This window comes from Protopterus annectens, chromosome 11.part0 (assembly GCF_019279795.1).
Source record: "Protopterus annectens isolate FY-2018-M chromosome 11.part0, PAN1.0, whole genome shotgun sequence".
Taxonomy (NCBI): Eukaryota; Metazoa; Chordata; order Ceratodontiformes; family Protopteridae; genus Protopterus; species Protopterus annectens.
In genome coordinates this window covers 628,911,448-628,934,324 of record NC_056745.1, presented here as the reverse complement: position 1 = coordinate 628,934,324, position 22,877 = coordinate 628,911,448, and the positions used below count along the sequence as shown (strand labels likewise).

The 22,877-nt window shown below is 42.9% G+C and overlaps 1 protein-coding gene across 5 annotated transcripts in view; it reads right to left on the bottom strand.

Annotated features, from left to right (window-relative positions):
* Nucleotides 1-20,896, bottom strand: part of SHISAL1 (shisa like 1) — a 2,302,250-nt gene extending 2,281,354 nt beyond the window's left edge. For all 5 annotated transcript variants that reach the window (XM_044088089.1, XM_044088088.1, XM_044088092.1 and 2 more), the window contains exon 1: nt 20,725-20,896. The gene's annotated coding sequence lies outside the window, so the exon portion shown is untranslated. The remainder of the gene's footprint in view (nt 1-20,724) is intronic.
* Between the last annotated feature and the right edge of the window lie 1,981 nt (nt 20,897-22,877).

The window sequence follows — 22,877 nt, the reverse complement described above, 5'->3', positions numbered from 1 at the left end:
AGAACTACGCAATAGAGTAAAAAAAAAACTAATAAAACAGGACAAATTCCAATACTACCAGTCTGCCCTAGACTCCTCCCAACACAACCCCAAACAATTCTGGTCCTCTATAAACTCCATGCTCCACCCAGGTAAAGTCAGTACGGATCATCCTGAAATCCCTCACGCCTCCGAAAATATTGCTACCTCATTCAACACACACTTCACACAAACCATACTATCACTAGCTAAACAACATAACCCCCCCTCCCCTCCAACCCACACCTTCAACTAGTAATCTCCCCACTGCCTTCTCTTTTTCTCCTGTACCTACCTCCAACATAAGAAAAACTCTTAACTAAACTTAAGCCCACCAAATTAGCAGCAGACAACCTCCCAAGTGAATACCAACAAATCGCATCTGATGCTCTGGCCTACCCAGTATCCATCTTTTAACCGATCTCAGTCAGAAAGTTACATTCCCACACTATGGAAAGTTTCATATATAATTCCCCTCCACAAAGGCAGCCCCTCCACAAAACTAACCAGTTACTGCCCCATAGCTATTCTCTCTCCACTCTCCAAAATACTAGAGAGATGCATTCACTCTCAGGTCTCAGACTACCTCCTTACGAACAACCTCCTTTCCAATACTCAGCATGGTTTCCGACCAAACCATAGCACCACCACTGCCTTACTCTCCTTTACTAACACTATCCTTCAGCATAAAAACAATGGTTATCTCTCCTCTGTTACTTTCCTAGACCTATCAAAAGCATTTGACATGGTCCCACACAAACAACTCATATCTGTCCTCAATAACCTATCCTTCTCTCAATCAATCACCAACTGGTTTCAGAGTTACCTGTCTGCCGCCAACAATCCGTTGTATGGCAGAATGACATATCTCCACAACTACCTGTCTCTATAGGGGTTCCCCAAGGATCCATCCTTGGACCCCTACTCTTCTCTATTTTCACCAATAATCTAGCCTCTGCCACCAAACATGGCACACTCATACAATACGCAGATGACTCAACCATCATCTGCTCAGCCCAGTCCCTACCCAAACTACAAAAAGTCACACAGGAAGCCTTTTCCTCTGTTGAAACTTGGTTATCCGATGCCCAATTAATACTCAACCCAAACAAAACTAAACTAGTCATCTTCCAACCAACCAAGCATACTCAAAACAACTCTCAGTTTACCATCAGAGCAAAAGACAACACCACTATTCACCCAACAGAATACACCAAATTGCTAGGAGTGGAAATAGACAATAAACTAAAATTTGACATTCACATATCCATGACCATTAAAAAAGTCCACAAAAAACTAGGAGCATTATACAGAAATAAGCAACTTCTCACCAAAGCAGCAAAAATTTCAGTAGCAAATTCCCAACTTATCTCCACCCTACTTTATGCCTCTCCAATATAAACCAACCCAAGGTAATAAACAAGCTAGAAACCTGCTACAACAAAATCGCCAAATTCGCCACAGGGGCATCCTACCGTAGTCACCACTGTCTCTCACTTGTTGAACTGGGCTGGCTTGAACGCCCTCACCTCCTTCAATGGTATCAACTCTCACTCACCCACAAACTAGTAAACCATCCACTAAATGTCCCATCCCTCCAGAATCTACCCCAACCTTATCGCACAACCAGACCACTAAGATCCAGCAACAAAAATCACTTGCAGATCACTAAAGCCAATAACTCTGCTGGTGAAGCACTATTCTCTTGCGCCATAGCCAAATTATGGAACTCCCTCCCACCCACAATTGCCTACATACCATCATGCACCCACTTCAAAACTTTACTAAAAGCACACCTAAAAACATGCTGGCTATGTCCTTGCAACTCCCACTCTAATATCACCCACCCCATCCAACCACTACCTTTCTTTCCACCCCACTAACTACCTTGATTATAGCAAGCTCGGATGCTCATTAGCCTACTACTTATTATACAGCAGGAACTTCTTATTGTAACAATTGTTAATGTCTGTCTACTGATGTACTATGTTCTTCATCTGTAACTGTTTGTAATTAATTGCTATGTTAATCAAATTGTTAATCGCTATGTAAATCCAATGTAACTGTCTGTATATTTTAACTGTGGAGATTTTCTCCCCGTGCCTCTGCTGAAAATGGACCTACGTCCAGTCGGACACTCCCGGTCAACAAATGTAAATAAATAAATATACACACACATTATATATATATGTGTGTGTGTGTGTGTGTGTGTGTGTGTGTGTATATAGATATATATATATATATATATATATATATATATATATATATATACACACACACACACACACACACACACACACACACACACACACACACACACACACACACAAAACCACTGGTTACTTTTTTCATATTATTTTCCAATTGGTTTCTTCACCATGAGCTCAACACTCCTTATTATTAACACTACTGATATTAAGGATGTTATTTCACAGTGCTATACTTTTACGTTACATGAACAATTTTTTTTTTATGTACTACTTTTTATCTTGACACTGTTAACCTTCTGTTTTACTGACATCCACACCTTGAGAGCTAGCTGATATGATGGACAGAAGGAAGGTTGGTATATTGTGTGTGCAAGAGACCAGATGGAAGGGGAGTAAGGCTAGGTGTATCGGCGGTGGGTTCAAATTGTTTTATCATGATGTGGATGGGAGGAGAAATGGCGTAGGGGTTATTCTGAAGGAACAGTATGCTAAGAGTGTTTTGGAGATGAAAAGAGTGTCGGATAGAGTGATGTTTATGAAGCTAGAAATTGATGGTGTAATGATGAATGTTGTTAGTGCATATGCTCCACAAGTTGGGTGTGCAATGGATGAGAAAGAAAAATTTGGGAGTGAATTGGATGAAGTGGTGATGACTGTACCCAAGGGTGAGAGAGTGGTGATTGGAGCAGATTTCAATGTGCATGTTGGTGAAGGGAACAGAGGGGATGAAGAAGTGATGGATAGGTATGGTGTTAAACAAAGGAATGCAGAAGGTCAGATGGTAGTGGAATTTGCGAAAAGGATGGACATGGCTGTGGTGAATACATATTTTAACAAGAGGGAGGAGCATAGGGTGACATACAAGAGTGGAGGAAGATGCACACAGGTGGATTATATCTTATGTAGGAGGGCCAGTCTGAAGGAGATTGGAGACTGTAAAGTGGCGACTGGAGAAAGTGTAGTTAGGCAGCATAGGATGGTGGTTTTTAGGATGACGTTGGTGATCAAGAAGAGGAGGAGGAGTGTGAGGGCAGCACCAAGGATCAAATGGTGGAAATTGGAAAAGGGTAATTGTGAGGTGGAGTTCAGGGATGCGTTAAAACAGGCACTGGGTGGCAGTGAAGAGTTACCAAATAGCTAGGTAACTACAGCAGAGCTAGTAAGGGAGACGGCTAGAAAGGTGCTTGGTATCACATCTGGACAGAGGAAGGACAACAAGGAGACATGGTGGTGGAATGAGGAAGTACAGTTGAGTATACAGGCAAAGAGGTTGGCAAAGAAGAAGTGGGATTGTCAGAGAGAGGAAGAAAGTAGACAAGAGTATAAGGAGATGAGGTGCATGGCAAAGAGAGATATGGTGAAGTCTAAGGATAAGGCATATGAAGAGTTGTATGAAAGGTTGGACACTAAGGAGGGAGAAAAGGAGATTTTAAGTATTTTTCCTCTGTTTATTTGCTAAGTTTTTCTGCATAGTTGCCTAGTTTGAGCATTTTCTGGCTTGTTTAACTTGATTTCTGCATTAGTAGCTGTATTTAGAGCACAACCAAAAGCTGTTTACTGAGTTTCCTGTTTGCACTTAATTTTAAAATCATTTTTTTCTCAAAACTTGCATATTTTCTCTTTGGCCTAGCACTCTTGTGTGGGGTCATTTACTGCACTGTTATAACTTGATATTACTTGTGAACCTCTGCTATCTCTGAAAAAACAAAAACAAAAAAAAAATCTTGCTTTTTTCCCACTTTTCTGAGATTTAAAAAAGTTCAGTTACAGGCTTGCTGTTCTTGAACTGTTTGTAAGTTTCTGTGAGGCCATTTTTGCTTGGGCTAAAGGAAAGTCTCCCTGTTGATCAGTGGCAGTGAAAAACATTGAGCAGCTTCCCTGCCCCCCGTGGGAGTGGTTACTGACTTGAAACTGTAGTTTTATTGACCAACAGGGGTCATTTCCAAAACTCCTTCATCTTCCTCTCTTAAAACCTAGTTGCCTCGTGGTTTTGGCGTCTTTTCAGGCTTGGTGGCTGTTGGTGAAGCACCCACCAAGAGGAGAAAATGCTGAGAGAAGAAAGGAGCCACTTTTGAGATTTTAAGTATTTTTCCTCTGTTTATTTGCTAAGTTTTTCTGCATAGTTGCCTAGTTTGAGCATTTTCTGGCTTGTTAAACTTGATTTCTGCATTAGTAGCTGTATTTAGAGCACAACCAAAAGCTGTTTATTGAGTTTCCTGTTTGCACTTAATTTTAAAATCGTTTTTTTCTCAAAACTTGCATATTTTGTCTTTGGCCTAGCACTCTTGTGTGGGGTCATTTACTGCATTGTTATAACTTGATATTACTTGTGAACCTCTGCTATCTCTGAAAAAACAAAAACAAAAAAAAAATCTTGCTTTTTTCCCACTTTTCTGAGATTTAAAAAAGTTCAGTTACAGGCTTGCTGTTCTTGAACTGTTTGTAAGTTTCTGTGAGGCCATTTTTGCTTGGGCTAAAGGAAAGTCTCTCTGTTGATCAGTGGCAGTGAAAAACATTGAGCAGCTTCCCTGCCCCCCGTGGGAGTGGTTACTGACTTGAAACTGTAGTTTTATTGGCCGTTTTGGGTCAATTCCTGGCTCTTTCCTGCTCCTGCTATCAAGCACGCTTTAGTGTGCTTTAGCGCGATTTAGCGCAGAGTTGTCTCTAGAGCAGCATCGGGCAGCGCTGGTTTAACAAGGTTAAACTTTTTCTGGCTCCATAAAGTCTGTTCTTCATTTTTTCCCTTAGAACTGCTCTACTAGTAATCTAAACAGTATATCCCTTAACTAAAAAGCGCAGCACTTGTTCCTAAAAGCTTTTTTTTTTCCCCAAAAAAAAAAGCTCAGCACTTGTCTTAAAAGCATCTTCTTTTCAGGTTAAGCACTTCTGTATTATACAAAGTCCCTCACTAGCGAACCCACCCCCCTCCAGGAGTACCCACTTCCTTACTAAGTCCTCTCTTATTCAGTTACACCCCTAATTTCTCTAGCATGTCGAAGGGCCAGATGCTGGCGTCCTCTCCTGTCAAGTTGGTGAATCTGGGAATATTGAGGCAATGTTACAATTGCCTCATGTACACAGACAACCCTCTCCTCCTCCCACATAACACAAATACTTGCGAGAGATGCAGCTATTTAGCCAAACTGGAGGCTGAGCTCTCTCAACTCAGGACTGGCAAGACTAGACAGGAGGAGAAGGCAACTACACACACCACAAAACCAGTCTCACATAAAGCTATCACAACAATGAATCAAACACATAAACACACAAAGACATACTCGGAGGCTCTGAGCAGAAATTTACCTAAACAGCAGAGGCCTCCAAAGCAGACACCCAAGCAACTGCCACCTCATGACACACCACAGGCAACACATAAACCACAAAATCAGTGTGCAAAGCAGTCACAGCCCTTAAGGCCAAATACAACACCAAACATACTTGTCATAAGTGACTCCATAGTCAGACACACTGACGTCCCACTCACCAGGCTGAACAAGGAGAGGGTCACAGTAAGCTGCCTATCGGGCGCTAGAATCCACCACATAACACAAGCACTCGGGTCACTCCACAGCAAGTACAAATATGACACAGTCATTGTCCATGCTGGTGTGAACGACCTGAGACGTACCTCCCTGGACTATATGAAAAGAGACATAGAGGAGCTCTCTGATTATGTAGCCCAGGCAGGTATGACTCTGACCCTGAGCAGTATCCTTCCTTCACCAAGAATGATGGCACAACATAGAGACAAGATGATTAGCTTTAACAATTGGCTTAATTTCTGGTGTCATTCAAAGGGGATCCAGTGTCTGTCTGCCTGGGATGACATGCTTGACAAGCCACGCTGCTTCGCAAGGGATGGCTTGCACCTGTCACCCCTGGGATTCCGGATATTGGCTAAGGCTCTTGCCACCCCCATAGTGCCTTTTTTAGGCAAGGCTCAAATTCTAAACCTACCAACCTAGAAAACAAAAATGGGAAGAAACTAAGGGTAATGCTGCTCAATGCCAGAAGTCTAAATCTCAAAATGCACGCACTTGAGGCCCTTCTCAGTATGGAGAACATCGATGTCTGTGCTGTGACTGAAACCTGGTTCAAGGCTCCTGAGAGCACCCCGACACTATCAGGTTTTACCTCATATCATGCGTTCCGGCCCCAAAACCCAGACAACATCACAAAAGGAGGGGGTGTATCCATATTCATCAAGAATACCCACACCTCCAGGTTGGTGGCAACACACGAAGCATCGGAAACCATCCAGGTGCAATTAACCATAGGCAAAACTGCTCTAAAATTTGTAGCATGCTACAGGCCACCCTCTCAAACTCAGGAACCCCACACAGCCTTCCTGAAGATACTGGAGGGTATAAATGTATCTCCAAACACCATTATATTGGGTGACTTCAACTACCCGAATATAGACTGGGAACATTACTCAAGCCCCAACTTTCTAGCCCAAAGGTTCCTGGAGTTCATAAATTCAAATGCCATGGAACAACTTAGTCACCGTTCCCACAAGAGGAGAAAATATACTAGCTCTCATCACAAACATGGGGACAAAATGCTCCACACTGGAAGTATATCCCTCATTGGTGAGATCAGATCATAAACTAATCTCACAGGAAATCCACATCCTGCCCCCACCCCAAACAAAAAAGACCACAGTGAAGAACTTCTCTAAAGCAAACTTCACACTACTCAAGACTGGTGTGGTATCCTTCAAGGCCCCCGAGCCAGTGGAAACCACAACCCATGCTGCGGAAGCCCTTACAAATGCCTTCTACGAACACCTCCAGGACTGCATGGATCAGGCAATCCCTAATAAAACCAAGACTCTTTCCACCAAAGGCAAACGTCCAGTCTGGTGGACCCCAGCCATAAACAAACTTTACAATAAGAGGAGGAAGCTGTTACATGATAGAGCAAAATCCATAAAAGAGAAGACACCCTTGATCATTATTAGTAAAAAAATATGAGCACTCATAAAATCATCCAAGGCCAACTTTGAGAGAAAAATTGCCATAGATTCAAAAGACAATCATAAGGCCTTCTTCAGCTATGTTAGAAACCTGGGTGGAAACTCCCAGATATGCTCAGAATTAGTCCAAAATGATACAAAAATCACTGAACCCACAGACATTGCCAACATACTGGCAGACAGGTTCAGTGCAAACTTCACCCCCCCCCCCAAAAGGAGAGATAACTATCCCAGCTGAGTGTAGCCTCCCAGACATCTCAAATGTGCAGGCGAAAGCTGCTCTCTCTAAAGCTAAAAACACAGCATCAATGGGACCGGATGGTGTCCCTGGCTGTGTGCTACACAAACTCAATGAGGAACTAAACCCGCACATAAGGCAGCTGTTTAATCTTAGCCTTACCACAGGATACGTGCCCAAGGAGTGGCATACAGCAACTGTGGTCCCACTCCACAAAGGCGGTGCCTCTACGGACCCTGGTAATTACTGCCCCATAAGCTTAACAAGCCTGGTCTGCAAAGCTATGGAGATCATAATGGAACTCATAAACGAAGACATAGGGGACTTGCAGACATTGGACCCGACCCAGTTTGGCTTTGTCAAGGGCAGATCATGCCTTTTGAACTTGGTCGACTTCTTCGAAACAGTCACCAAGGCCATTGATGAGGGAAAGGCAGTCCATACAGCCTACCTTGACCTTGCAAAAGCTTTCGACACAATACCCCACTCGGGTATTATAGAGAAACTTACCAGCTTAAATGTAAACCCATATGTCACAAGATGGGTTGCAAACTAGCTAAAGGACAGAACCCACAGGGTTAGAGTTGCTGGCGCCATGTCAGACTCCAAGCCGGTCACAAGTGGTGTCCCACAGGGCTCAGTCCTTGGCCCCCTGTTGTTCAGCATCTACTTCTCAGAAGTACAGGCAAACACAGGAGGACTATGGCTGACAAAGTTTGCAGATGACTGCAAACTGGGCGCCATAGTGGAAAGTACATCGGACACAGATATCCTTCAGAGGGGTCTCACGGAAACTGATAGCTGGTGCCAGAGCCATGGCCTGAAGTTAAATGCCAAAAAATGTATAGTCATACCCTTCGGGAAAAACAAGGTAACCCCAAGCTACCATATAGGTGGCAATCCACTAAGCACAGAAGAGGTTATCAGGGACCTGGGGACCCAGGTTGACAGTGGCCTTTCTTTTGAGACACACATTGCTAAAGTGGTTAGAAAGACCTTCTACATTGCCCACCTGATCATGAAGGGATTCACATCCAGACCAAGTGAGGTCATTGTTCCCCTGTGATCTTCACTTATCAGACCAATGATCGAGTACAATGCCCCATTCGGGATGTATCTCACCCGACACCTGCAGCAATTGGAGAGACCCCAAAAGTTCCTCACCAAAAGGATAAAGGGACTCCAAAATCTGTCATATGCTGCCAGACTGAAGAAACTCCAGCTCTATTCAGTCGCATACCGTCTTACTCAGAGGTGACATGTGCCTGACATACAAGGCCATGTCCAACCCGGAATTAATGGACATGCTCCACCTCAAAAAATCTAAATCTACCAGATCCACTAGAGCAAGTGACCTAAACCTTAGCACGGATATAAATAGGACATGCTGTAGGGATAGATTTGTCACCCACAGACTCCCTATGCTGTGGATTAAAATCCCGGTCCATGTGAGGCAGAGCACCTCGCTGGCTCTGTTCAAGAGAAATCTTGACCAGTGGATGGGAGATCGTAGGTTTACCCCGGGAATCATCTCTGTGTCACTGCTAGACAGAGGCACAACAAACTAATGGGCACAGTATTTTTTAACATAAGGGGTGGCGTAAGCCACAAAACTTTGGGCTAGGCTTATAAATGCCTTAGGGCAGACAGCCTAGTATAAACCTATGAACCTACCGATTGGCTAGACAGAGGGACCGAACTAGGAAAGATGTGCAGCAGGTAAAGGTGATAAAGGATAATGAGGGAAACATACTCACAAGCGAGGAGAGTGTGTTGAGGAGATGGAAAGAGTAGGGTTGATGAATGAAGAGAATAAGAGGGAGAGAAGGTTGGATGATGTAGGGACAGTGAATCATGAAGTACAATTGATTATCAAGGAGGAAGTAAGGATAGCTATGAAGAGAATGAAGAATGGAAAGGCTGTTGGCCCAGATGACATACATGTGGAAGCATGGAGGTGTTTAGGTGAAATGGCAGTGGAGTTTTTAACCAGATTGTTTAATGAAATCTTAGAAAGTGAGAGGATGCCTGAGGAATGGAGAAAAAGTGTTTTGGTACCGATTTTTAAGAATAAGGGTGATGTGCAGAGGTGTAGTAACTACAGAGGGATTAAACTGATCAGTCACAGCATGAAGTCATGGGAAAGAGTAGTGGAAGCTAGGTTAAGAAGGGACGTGATGATTAGTGATCAGCAGTATGGTTTCATGCCGGGAAAGAGCACTAGACATGCAATTTTTGCTCTGAGAGTGTTTATGGAGAAGTACAGAGAATGTCAGGAGGAGTTGCCTTGTGTTTTTGTAGACTTAGAGAAAGCATATGACAGGGTGCCTAGAGAGGAGTTGTGGTATTGTATGAGGAAGACAGGAGTGTCAGAGAAGTATGTAACAGTGGTACAGGATATGTACAAGGGTAGTGTGACAGTGCTGAGGTCTGCAGTGGGAATGACAGATGCGTTTAAGGTGGAGGTGGGGTTGCATCAAGGATCAGCTCTGAGCCCTTTGTTATTTGCAATGGTGATGGACAAGTTGGCAGACGAGATCAGACAGGAGTCGCCATGGACTATGATGTTTGCAAATTACATTGTGATCTGTAGTGAGAGTAGGGAGCAGATGGAGGAGACTCGGGAGAGATGGAGATATTCTCTAGAGAGAAGAGGAATGAAGGTCAGCAGGACTAAGACAGAATATATGTGTGTGAATGAGAGGGAGGATAGAGGAATGGTGAGGATGCAAGGAGTAGAGGTGGCGAAGGTGGATGAGTTTAAATACTTGGGGTCAATAGTTCAGAGTAACGGTGAGTGTGGAAGAGAGGTGAAGAAGAGAGTACAGGCAGGATGGAGTGGGTGGAGAAGAGTGTCAGGAGTGATTTGTGACAGACGAGTACTTGTAAGAGTGAAAGGGAAGGTCTACAAGAGGGTAGTGAGACCAGCTATGTTATATGGGTTGGAGACAGTGGCATTGACAAAAAGGCTGGAGTTTGAGCTGGATGTGGCAGAGTTAAAGATGTTAAGATTTGCACTGGGTGTGACGAGGTTGGACAGGATTAGGAATAAGTATATTAGAGGGTCAGCCCAGATTAGAAGGTTTGTAGACAAAGCCAGAGAGGCAAGATTACGTTGGGTTGGACATGTGCTGAGGAGGGACACTGAGTATATTGGGGAAAAAGATGCTAAGAATGAAGCTACCAGGTAACAGGAAAAGAGGAAGGCCTAAGATAAGGTTTATGGACTGGTAAGAGAGGACATGCAGGTGGTTGGTGTGACAGAGCAAGATGCAGAGGACAGGAAGAAATGGAAACAGCTGATCTGCTGTGGCGACCCCTAACGGGAACAGCCGAAAGAAGATGATGACTTACAATTATCAGTATTGCCTCCCTGCATATTGTAGCACCCTTATGTTATTTTACTTTGTGCCTGACAAAACTGTAAACAATGTGCTTTAAAATGGAAGTTTTAACTTACTGTTTTGACACTTCTTACCACATATGACTAAACCTTATGCCATTTAATGAATAACCAGATATCTGAGTTTAGTGTATGCTCTACTTCCATTTATTTTATATACATTTTTTACTAGTTTTGATATATTTTCCTACACTTACAGTGCTAATTACATGCTTCATGTATTCAGGTGGCTTTGCAGTTTCCCGCCCTTAGTGTAAATTTGATCTGGGACCCTCCTCCCAGTCTAGTGTCATTACCTCATTCTACCCAGTACAGGGAGAACATTTGAGAAGGCCAGTCAGCTTTTTAGCAGAAACTTGCTACTCCTTTCTATTCACTAATAAATAAAAAAAAAAAAAAAAAAAAAAAAAACTTTTTCTAAGCTTGTTTCCTGCCTTTCCTTTGGGTAGTCTAACCTGGATATAGATTTGCTATGTCCAGGACTATTTGTAGGCTTCTAGGCCCCCAAGCCTTTCTGTGTTGGAGGGAAGCCTTCGAGCTTAAATTTTGTTTCTTAGAACTAGCCAATTTTTTGTTTCAGCACTTGTTCAGAACTTATTGTAAGCACTAAATAAGCTACAAATTACTACAGCACTCAACTTTCCTCACCGTCTAGAGGAAAACAGTTTCTAGTACTTAACAAATAAGCACCTATCCAGGCATGTCTAAGGGTCAGCCCCCGGTGTTTTCTCCTATATACCTGATGAATCTGGGCATCTGGGGGCAATGCAGTAATTGCCTCATGTACGCAGACAACCGTCTCCTCCTACCACCCAGCACTACAACCTGTGAGTGATGCACTTATATAGCCAAACTGGAAGTATAGCTCTCTTCACCCAAGACTGGAGTAGACAGTGAAGAGAAAGTAAACACTTGCACCACACCACACTCAGCACATAGTCCCTCAAAACCTACACCACCAAAACATACACATAGAAACACAAAACACACACCTACATTCGCAGAGGCTCTCAGTAAATACCTGCCCAAGCAACAGGGACCTCCAAAGCAGAAACACAAGCAACCTCCACCCCCCAACACAACCCAAATGACACACAGCCCACAAACTCAGTGTGCCACTCAACAACAGCCCATAAGGCATAACAACGTACCCAACACTCTAGTCATAGGTGACTCTATAGACAGGCACACTGATGTTCCACTCACCAGGCTAAACAAGGAGAAAGTTACTGTCAGCTGCCTGTTGGGTGCCAGGATCCGCCACATAACTCATGCACTCAGGTCACTCCACAACAAGTACAAATATGACTCTGTCATTGTCCATGTTGGTGTGAATGACCCGAGACATACCTCCTTGGATTACATGAAAAGGGACATGGAGGAGCTGTCCGATCTTGTAGCCCAGGCAGGTATGACCCTAGCCCTGAGTAGCATTCTGCCATCACCCAGAATGATACCACAGTACAAGGACAAAATGATTGACTTCAATAATTGGCTAAGTTTCTGGTGTCATTCTAAGGGGATCCAGTATCTGTCTGCCTGGGATGACATGATCGACAAGCCACGATGCTTTGCCAGAGATGGCCTGCACCTGTCGCCCCTGGGATTCCGGATACTGGCTAAGGCACTAGTCACCCCTATAGTGCCTTTTTTAGGCAAGGTTCAAATGACAAATTCACCACCCTAACAGGTACAGGCAAGAAGAATCTGAGGGTATTGCTACTCAATGCTAGAAGTCTAAACCTCAAAATGCACTCTCTCAAGGCTCTCCTTAAACTGGAGAATATCGACATCTGTGCAGTGACAGAGACCTGGTTCAAGGCTCCAGAGAGTACCCTGCATTACCAAGCTATAATTCATACCACACCTTTCGGCCACCTAACCTGGACCGAAACACTAAAGGTGGAGGCGTATTCATATTGCTGTTTAATTTAATTGTTTGGCTGCCCACTAAAGTGTGCTAGCCTGTACTACTGACTTATTGCCTTTTCTGCATTTAGCGCGGAGTTGCCACTAGAGCACCATCGGGCAGCACCAGTTAAACAAGGTTAAACTATTTCTAGCTCCGTAAAGTCTGCTCTTCATTTTTTCCCTTAGAACTGCTCTACTTGTAATCTAAACAGTCTATTCTCTATCTGTAAAGCTCAGCACTTGTTCCTAAAGCATTTTTAGTCAGGTAAAGCACTTCTATATTATACAAAGTACTTCACTAGCTTAAAACCCCCTTGAGTACCCACTTCCCTATAGGTCCTTTCTGACTCAGTTACACAGCAAACCTTTTCATTTCTTCTAGCATGTCAAAGGGTCAGTTGCTAGCGTCCTCTCCTGCTCAGCTGGTGAATCTGGGAATACTGAGGCAATGTTACAATTGCCTCATGTACACAGACAACCCTCTCCTCCTCCCACAAAACACAAATACATGCGAGAGATGCAACTATATAGCCAAACTGGAGGCTGAGCTCTCTCAACTCAGGACTGGCAAAACCAGACAGGAGGAGAAGGTAACCACACACACCACAAACCCAGTCTCACATAGAACTATCACAACTACAAATCAAACACATAAACACACAAAGACATACTCGGAGGCACTGATCAAAAATCTACCAAAACAGCAGAAGCCTCCAAAGCAGACACCCAAACAACTGCCACTTCATGACATAACACAAGCAACACATAGATCACAAAGTCAGTGTGCAAATCAGTCACAGCCCTTAAGGCCAAACACAATGCCAGACACACTTGTCATAGGTGACTCCATAGTCAGACACACTGACGTCCCACTCACCAGACTGAACAAGGAGAGGGTCACAGTAAGCTGCCTGTCGGGCGCTAGAATCCGCCACATAACACAAGCACTCAGGTCACTCCACAGCAAGTACAAGTATGACTCAGTCATTGTCCATGCCGGTGTGAATGACCTGAGACGTACCTCCCTGGACTACATGAAAAGAGACATAGAGGAGCTCTCAGATTATGTAGCCCAGGCTGGTATGACCTTGACCCTGAGCAGTATCCTACCTTCACCAACAATGATGCCACAATACAGAGACAAAATGATCAGTTTTAATAATTGGCTTAATTTCTGGTGTCATTCTAAGGGGATCCAATGTCTGTCTGCCTGGAATGACATGCTTGACAAGCCACGCTGCTTCGCAAGGGACGGCTTGCACCTGTCACCCCTGGGTTTCCGGATATTGGCAAAGGCTCTTGCCACCCCATAGTGCCTTTTTTAGACAAGGCTCAAATTCTAAACCCACCGCCCTAGAAAACAATAATGGAAAAAAACTAAGGGTAATGCTGCTCAATGCCAGAAGTCTAAATCTCAAGATGCACGCCCTCGAAGCCCTCCTCAGTATGGAGAACATCGATGTCTGTGCTGTGACTGAAACTTGGTTCAAGGCTCCTGAGAGCACCCCGGCACTATCAAGTTTTACCTCATATCATGCGTTCCGGCCCCAAAACCTGAACCGTACCACAAAAGGAGGGGGTATATCCATATTCATCAAGGATACCCACACCTCCAAGCTTGTGGCAACTCACGAAGCATCAGAGACCATTCAGGTGCAATTAACCATAGGCAAAACTGCTCTACAGTTTGTAGCATGTTACAGGCCACCCTCTCAAACTCAGGAACCCCACACAGCCTTCCTGAAGACACTGGAGAGTATAAATGTCTCTCCAAACACCATCATATTGGGTGACTTCAACTACCCAAACACAGACTGGGAACATTACTCAAGCCCCAATACCCTAGCCCAAAGGTTCCTGGAGTTCATAAACTCAAATGCTATGGAACAACTTGTCACCATTCCCACAAGAGGTGAAAATATACTAGACCTGATCATCACAAATATGGGGACAAAATGCTCCACACCGGAAGTATATCTCTCATTGGTGAGATCAGACCATAAACTAATCTCACTGGAGATCCACATCCCGCCCCCACACCCAACAAAAAAGACCACAGTGAAGAACTTCTCAAAAGCCAACTTCACACTTCTTAAGACTGGTGTGGTATCCTTCAAGGCCCCTGAGCCATTGGAAACCACAACCCACGCTGCTGAATCCCTTACAAATGCTTTCTACGAGCACCTCCAGGATTGCATGGATCAAGCAATCCCAAATAAAATCAAGACCCTTTCCACCAAAGGCAAGCGCCCGATCTGGTGGACCCCAGCCATAAACAAACTTTACAACAAGAGGAGAAAGCTACTACAAGATAGAGCAAAATCCCTAAAAGGGAAGACATCTCTGATCAATACTATTAAAAAACTACGATCACTCATAAAATCATCCAAGGCCAACTTTGAGAGAAAAATCGCCAAGGACTCAAAAGACAATCATAAGGCCTTCTTTAGCTATGTTAGAAATCTGGGTGGAAACTCCCAGATATGCTCAGAATTAGTCCAAAATGATACAAAAATAACTGAACCCACAGACATTGCAAACATACTGGCAGACAGGTTCAGTGCAAATTTCTCCCCTCCCTCCCCCCAAAAGGAGAAATATCTATCCCAGCAGAGTGTAGCCTCCCAATCATCTCAAATGCCCAGGTGAGAGCTGCTCTCTCTAAAGCTAAAAACACAGCATCAATGGGACCGGATGGTGTCCCCGGCTGTGTGCTACACGAACTCAATGAGGAACTAAACCCACACATAAGGCTGCTGTTTAATCTTAGCCTTACCACATGATACGTACCCAAGGAGTGACGTACGGCAACTGTGGTCCCACTCCACAAAGGCGGTGCTTCAACGGACCCTGGTAATTACCGCCCCATAAGCTTAACAAGCCTGGCCTGCAAAGCTATGGAGAGGATCATAATGGAACTCATAAATAAAGACATAGGGGACCTACAGACATTGGATCCTACCCAATTCGGCTTTGTCAAGGGCATATCATGCCTCTTGAACTTGGTCGACTTTTTTGAAACAGTCACCAAGGCCATTGATGAGGGTAAGGCAGTTCACACAGCCTACCTTGACCTTGCGAAAGCTTTCGACACAATACCCCACTCGGGTATCATAGAAAAGCTCACCAGCTTAAATGTAAACCCATATGTCACAAGATGGGTTGCAAACTGGCTCAAGGACAGAACCCACAGGGTTAGAGTTGCTGGTGCCATGTCAGACTCAAGCCGGTCACAAGCGGTGCCCCACAGGGCTCAGTCCTGGGCCCTCTCTTGTCCGGCATCTACTTTTCAGAAGTGCAGGCAAACATAGGAGGATTGTGGCTGACAAAGTTTGCAGATGACTGCAAACTGGGCCATAGTTGAAAATCCATCAGACACAGATATCCTTCAGAGAGGTCTCATAGAAATGGATAACTGGTGCCAGAGCCATGGCCTTAAGCTAAACGCCAAAAATGTATAGTCATACCCTTTGGTAAAACAAGGTAACCCCAAGTTTCCACATAGGTGGCAATCCATTAAGCACAGAAGAGGTTATCAGGGACCTGGGGACCCAAGTTGACAGTAAACTTTCTTTTGACACTCACATTGCCAAAGTGGTTAGGAGGACCTTCTACATTGCCCACCTGATTATGAAGGGATTCACATCCAGATCAAGGGAGGTCATTGTTCCCCTGTACTCTTCACTTATCAGACCAATGATTGAGTACAATGCCCCATTCGGAATGTATCTTACCCGACACCTGCAGCAATTGGAAAGACCCCAAAAGTTCCTCACCAAAAGGATAAAGGGGCTCAAAAATATGCCATATGCTGCCCGACTGAAGAAACTCCAGCTCTATTCAGTCGCATACCGTCTGCTCAGAGGTGACCTGTGCCTGACATACAATCCAACCCGGAATTAATGGACATGCTCCACCTCAAAAAATCCAAATCCACCAGAGCCACAAGAGCAAAAGACTTAAACCTCAACACGGATATAAATAGGATGTGCTGGAGGGACATATTCATCACCCAGAGACTCCCTATGCTGTGGAACACAATCCCGGTCCATGTGAGACAGAGCACCTCGCTGGCTCTGTTCAAGAGGAATCTTGACCAGTGGATGGGAGATCGTAGGTTTACCCGGGGATCATCTCTGTATCACTGCTGGACAGAGGCACGGCAAACTAATGGGTATAGTATTCTTCAACCTAAGGGGTGGTGAAAGCCACACAACTCTGGCTAGGCTTATAAATGCCCTAGGGCAGATAGCCTAGTATGAACCTATGAATCTATGAACCTATATTCATTAAGGATATCCACACCTCCAGGCTAGTTGCTCAGCATAATGCATCTGAGATTATCTAAGTGTAACTAACTCTGGGCAAGACCGCAATCCAAATTGTAGCTTGCTACAGATCCCCCACCATATCCCAGGATTCCCACTCCACATTTCTTAATACACTGGAAAATATTAGGGTACAACCTAACACCCTAATAATGGGCGATTTCAACTACCCTACCATTAACTGGGAAAACTGCTCATGTACCAATTCTTGTGCTCAACGTTTTCTGGAATTCATAAATTCCAATGCCATGGATCAACTTATCCACACCCCCACCAGGGGCAGCAATATCCTTGACCTGGTTATTACCAACATGGGCAACTGGTGCTCCACACCAGAGGTCAATTCCTCGTTGGTCAGATCCGACCATAAGCTAATCACCCTAGACATCCACATCCCTCCCCCACCCCCACCCCATTAGGGAAACCACAGTAAAAAATTTCTCCAAAGCCAACTTCACGCTTCTTAAGACTGAAGTGGCAAACATCACGACACCCATGCTGACGGACAACAGAGGTATGACTGCTGAATCCTACACAAATGCACTTTATAAGCACTTACATGAGTGCATGGATCGTGCAATCCCTAACAGAACCAAGATGCTATCCTCCAAAAAAAGGAAGCTAATCTGGTGGTCCCTTGCCATAAACAAACTCTACAACAGATGAAAGAAAATGTTGCAAAAAAAGAGTAAAATCCCATGATTAGAGAAGCTCCCTGGTCAGCTTCAGTAAGAAGCTGAGATCCCTCATAAAATCCTCCAAAGCTAGTTATGAAAACAAAATCGCCACTGACTCTAAAGACAACCACAAAGCATTCTATAGCTATGCCAAGAATCTCAATGGCAACACTCAGATCTGCTCTGAGTTACAGTACAATGGCACTAAATACACAGAACCAATGGATATTGCCAACATCCTGGCAGATAGGTTCAGTGCTAACTTTACCCCTCTGTCATTCCCTAAAGGGCCCATCTCTATACCAGAAGAAAGCAAAGTTCCTGTAATCACGGCAGCACAGGTAAAAAACACACTATCCAAAGCCAAGGGACCTGACAACATCCCAGGCTGTGTTCTACATGAACTACAGAACGAACTGGCACCCCACCTAAGTACCATGTTCAATCATAGCCTCACCTCAGGCTATGTGCCCACTGAATGGCGCACAGCGACAGTTATCCCACTCCACAAAGGGGGAGCCACCACAGACCCCGGAAACTAATGCCCCATTAGCCTAATGAGCCTGTTCTGCAAGGCTATGGAGCGTATCATCATGGAACTTATAAACAATGAGATTGGTAATCTCCAAACTCAGGACCCCACCCAGTTCGGGTTTGTAAAAGGCAGATCATGTCTCCTAAACCTGACAGACTTCTTTGAAGCAGTCATCAAAGCTGTAGATGAGGGTAAGGTGGTTCACACAGCCTATCTAGATCTTGCCAAGGCTTTTGACACCATCCCCCACTCTGGAATTATAGATAAACTCACTAAACTAGGTATAAATCCCTATGTCACAAGATGGGTTGCCAACTGGCTCACTGACAGAACCCACATTGTGAAAGTAGCAGACTCCAAATCCAGCTTCAGACCAGTGACAAGTGGAGCACCACAGGGTTCAGTCCTGGGTCCTCTCCTGTTTGGTATCTACTTCTCTGAAGTACAGGCCAACACAGAAGGTCTTTGGCTAACGACATTCACAGATACTGCAAACTAGTAGCCATAATCAAAACTCCAAAAGATGTGGACATCCTACAAAAGGGCCTTGCTGAGACAGATGCCTGGTGTCAAAGCCATGGCCTCAAGCTCAATGCCAAAAAGTGCATTGTCATTCCTTTTGGTAAAAACTCAGTACCCATGAACTACCACATAGGTGGTAGCCTACTTAACACCGAAAGTGTGATAAGAGACCTTGGGACACAGGTGGACAGTAGTCTCTCCTTTATAATCGCATCGCCACAGTAGTCAGGAAATCCTTCTATGTGGCACACCTCATCACAAAAGGTTTCTCATCCAGGAAAAAATAGGTCATTGTTCCCCTCTACTCGTCACTCATTAGACCCATTATAGAGTACAATGCCCCTTTTGGTATGTACCTCACAACACATCTGCAACAACTGGAAAGGCCACAGAAATACCTCACAAAGAGGATTACCGGCCTCAAAGAGATGCCCTATGCAGACCGTCTCAAAAAACTGCAGCTTTACTCCATTGCATATCGCCTACTCAGAGGCGATCTCTGCCTAACACACAAAGCTATGTCAAACCCAGCGCTTTTAGACATGCTCCACTTAAAGAAATCCCAATCCCTACGAGCTACACGCTCTAGGGACCTAAACCTCGTCACCACAATAAACAGAACATGCTGGAGGGATAGATTCCTGTCCCAGAGACTTCCCATACTCTGGAACAAACTACCTATCTATATCAAACAAAGCTCCTCATTAGCACTCTTCAAGAAAAATCTTGATGATTGGATGGGAGATAGGAAATTCACCCCGGGGATCACTTCTGTGGCTCTGCTCGACAGTTGCACAGGAAAATAATTTTCTTGGGTGGCGAAAGCCAGGGTACCTTTGGCTAGGCTTATATAGGCCCTAGGGCCAATAGCCTAGTACCAACCTATGAACCTTCACTAAAAATATCTTTTGTCAACATTAAGCACATTTAGATATAAGCTTTGCATGCTTCTATCAAGATATTTTTTTCATAGGGGCGTGGCCAGCATGAGTGCAGAGTTGCAGCAGAGTTGCAGCAGAATTCATCAGCTCCACTAAAGGAAATTTATTTATACTGGATTTTTGTCTTCTAACAAGAAGACTTTGATTTTTTTCTACATATATTGTTAAAACTTAACTTCTACTACAGGAATATCTACTAAAAAAACTAAAAGTGGACATATTTTCCAGTCAAAAATCTATCAGGAAAATTTCTTCTCATCTAAAAAGAATTCCAGCATGAGTCTCACTAAGACAGGCAATCATGACTCCAGCCTTAAAAGAGAACTACAAACTCTAATATCTAACATTCAAGACCTAAATACCAAGACTGATAAAATTGACTCTAAAATAGACAACTTTAAGGAAAAAAACACTAAACAGATGGACCTGATACATGAAGATCTGAAGCAACAAAAAATTCAAATAACCAGTATTGAAGAATCACTAAATGGCATGGACGGCAGATTCATGGAGAATGAAAACAACACAGAATTTTTACTCAAACAAAACACTAGGTTACAAAACAAGTTGGATGATCTTGAAAACAGATCACGTTGAAATAATATGAGGATTTTTGGTCTCCCTGAAAATATAGAAGGAAACAATATGACAAAATTTCTCAACATCTGGTTACCTAAAACACTTGATCTCCCAGAGGCTACGCCCTTCGGAATAGAAAGGGCTCACTGGTCATTAACAGCTACCAGCAACATTAATAAATAACAACCAAGGTCAGTCATAGGAAAGTTTCTCTCTTCATCTGACAAAGAGTTAGTTTTAAAGACTGCCTGGTCTAAGTCTCCTTTAAAATACAATGATTCTATAATTCATTTTAACAATGACTATTCAACAACAGTAATTGCCAAGAGAAAGACATTTTTACCTTTAGTAAAATAATTAAAGAAAATGCAGATTAAGACTCACCTTTTGTTTCCTGCAAGATTGAGGATTTTCCTTCATGAAGGACCAAAGATATCTGAAGACTTGGATTCTGCACTGGCATTTATTAAAGCTCATAAACTGCTGGAGAAAACAGAAGAAATGGAATGGGCAAGTCCTTCTCTTAAAAGAATGGCTTCTAATTCCACTTGGAAAACTTCTGAAAAACAAGAGAGACAAAAAAATAAATGAACCAAGTTTATGATGTACACATTTCACTTGTCATATGGACTTTATGTTATTAACCAATCCATTTTTGTTGTAATAGGCTTTCAAGGTAAGATTTTCTCTTCATCGTTTATGATGCATTTTCATACAAGTTATATACACACTTTAAGTAAACTTTGGTAATTACGTATTATCGTAACCACTTTCCTGACATAATCGTCTGATTTACGAGCCCTTCTCCTGCTGAAACTCGTTATTGTAATTAACGCACACACAAACACACACATGCCATAATATTATACATCTGCACTTATAACTGTGTATTTTCAAATTTTCTGTCATTGATGGCTAGGTTTCAGATTACTGACTTGGCCGATCACATTCTTTCCCACTTCCCCTCCATCAAGTTGGTTTACAAACGTAATTGCATACTCTCTTACTCGTAAATGTGGATGATTCTTATTACTATTATTTTCATTATCATTTTAATATTTTTGCTGTTGTTTACTGTTTGTTAGGCAGGCAACATCAGTGATGAAATTAACTGTTTTCATGTGTGTGCGTGCGTCCACTAAACAATCTTATATTTCCCATAGTGGTTTCTGTCTTAGCATGACATGACAATCAAATAAACTCTTTTTTTTCTATTGTCATATGCTCTCATAATGAGCTTCACACAGTCTGTTAATATATTTTTTGCAGTGGCTGTGACTTTTTGGATTTTCCAAAAGAATGTTGGGCTGAAAAACACTGTAATTTTAACACTTGCTTATTTGTAATGCACAGTAAATGGGAGGAGTAATTTTGCTGTTCTTCCTGTTCCTGCTGCCTACCCAATGGGATACAACAGTGGTTAGGAATTAAAACAACCCTTTGCAGTAGTACATGCAATTATTTCTCGACAACAGTCACAATTATACCTGCTTCAAAATGTGGTTGCGATAATATGTAAGTACCAAAACTTTTATAGTGTTAATATTGTTTAACCTTCTCTTCCATATACAGTCACCATGCATCATATGTTTCTTTTGTACTTCAGGCTTTGTTCTAAAGATAGTTAACAGACATGTTTATTAAATTAATATATTAACATTTCTTACACGTCAGTAATGACTGCAGAACCAGCTTTGTTTGTGTCAGTCAGTCTCATATGCTGCAGTGCCTTTTATTATTATTTTTTTTTTTGATATATTTTATTTTTACTTATACAGTCATGCTATTTGTTTTAACCTATATAGTCACTTTGTTGTTGGTAGACATGACAAGTTGGCAAAAGTATGTTTTCTTTTTTTTTTTTTTTTTTTTTTTTTTATGATGGAAAAGGGCATCTTTCATTTGGTTAAATGTATTGAAATGTGCTTGTGATGTTCTTGACCTGCTGTGATTCCCCTGCTTCATTTGTTGCTTCTGAATACAGTACTGAAAAAGACTCATGCTACTTCCTTTTTTGCTCTAACAGTTGTAATAGGGCCTTTGAAACCTAGCTGTCTCTAAATGCTGCACTCTATACTTAAAAATAACTGTTTGCTTTTGTCCCCGCGGATTTTCCGCCAATTTAAAAACTAGAGACAATTTCTGCATGTTACTCACCTTGTGTAGGCTATCCATGAGCTTCCACTGCTTCATTATCATCCATTCAACCTGAAAACACCATTAACTTCTTTGCTTTGTATTTTCGGCATCAGTGCTATGACATCAGCGCTAAGAGACATGCATCTCCAGGAAATACTAAGCTTGGAAATCGCCGAGAAGTAACTTTATTAGCTTAAATTAATGCTATACACACATGCCTACTCAAAGATATTCATGACTTTGTACAACATAACTCATTACAATATACATTTTATTCTAACAGACACAAAATGTTCTCCAGAATAGATAGAATATTATTCTCTACACAGATAATAAATGATCTAACTAATAGTAAAATTATATCCTGCCCAATTTCAGATCATAACTTTATTACATTC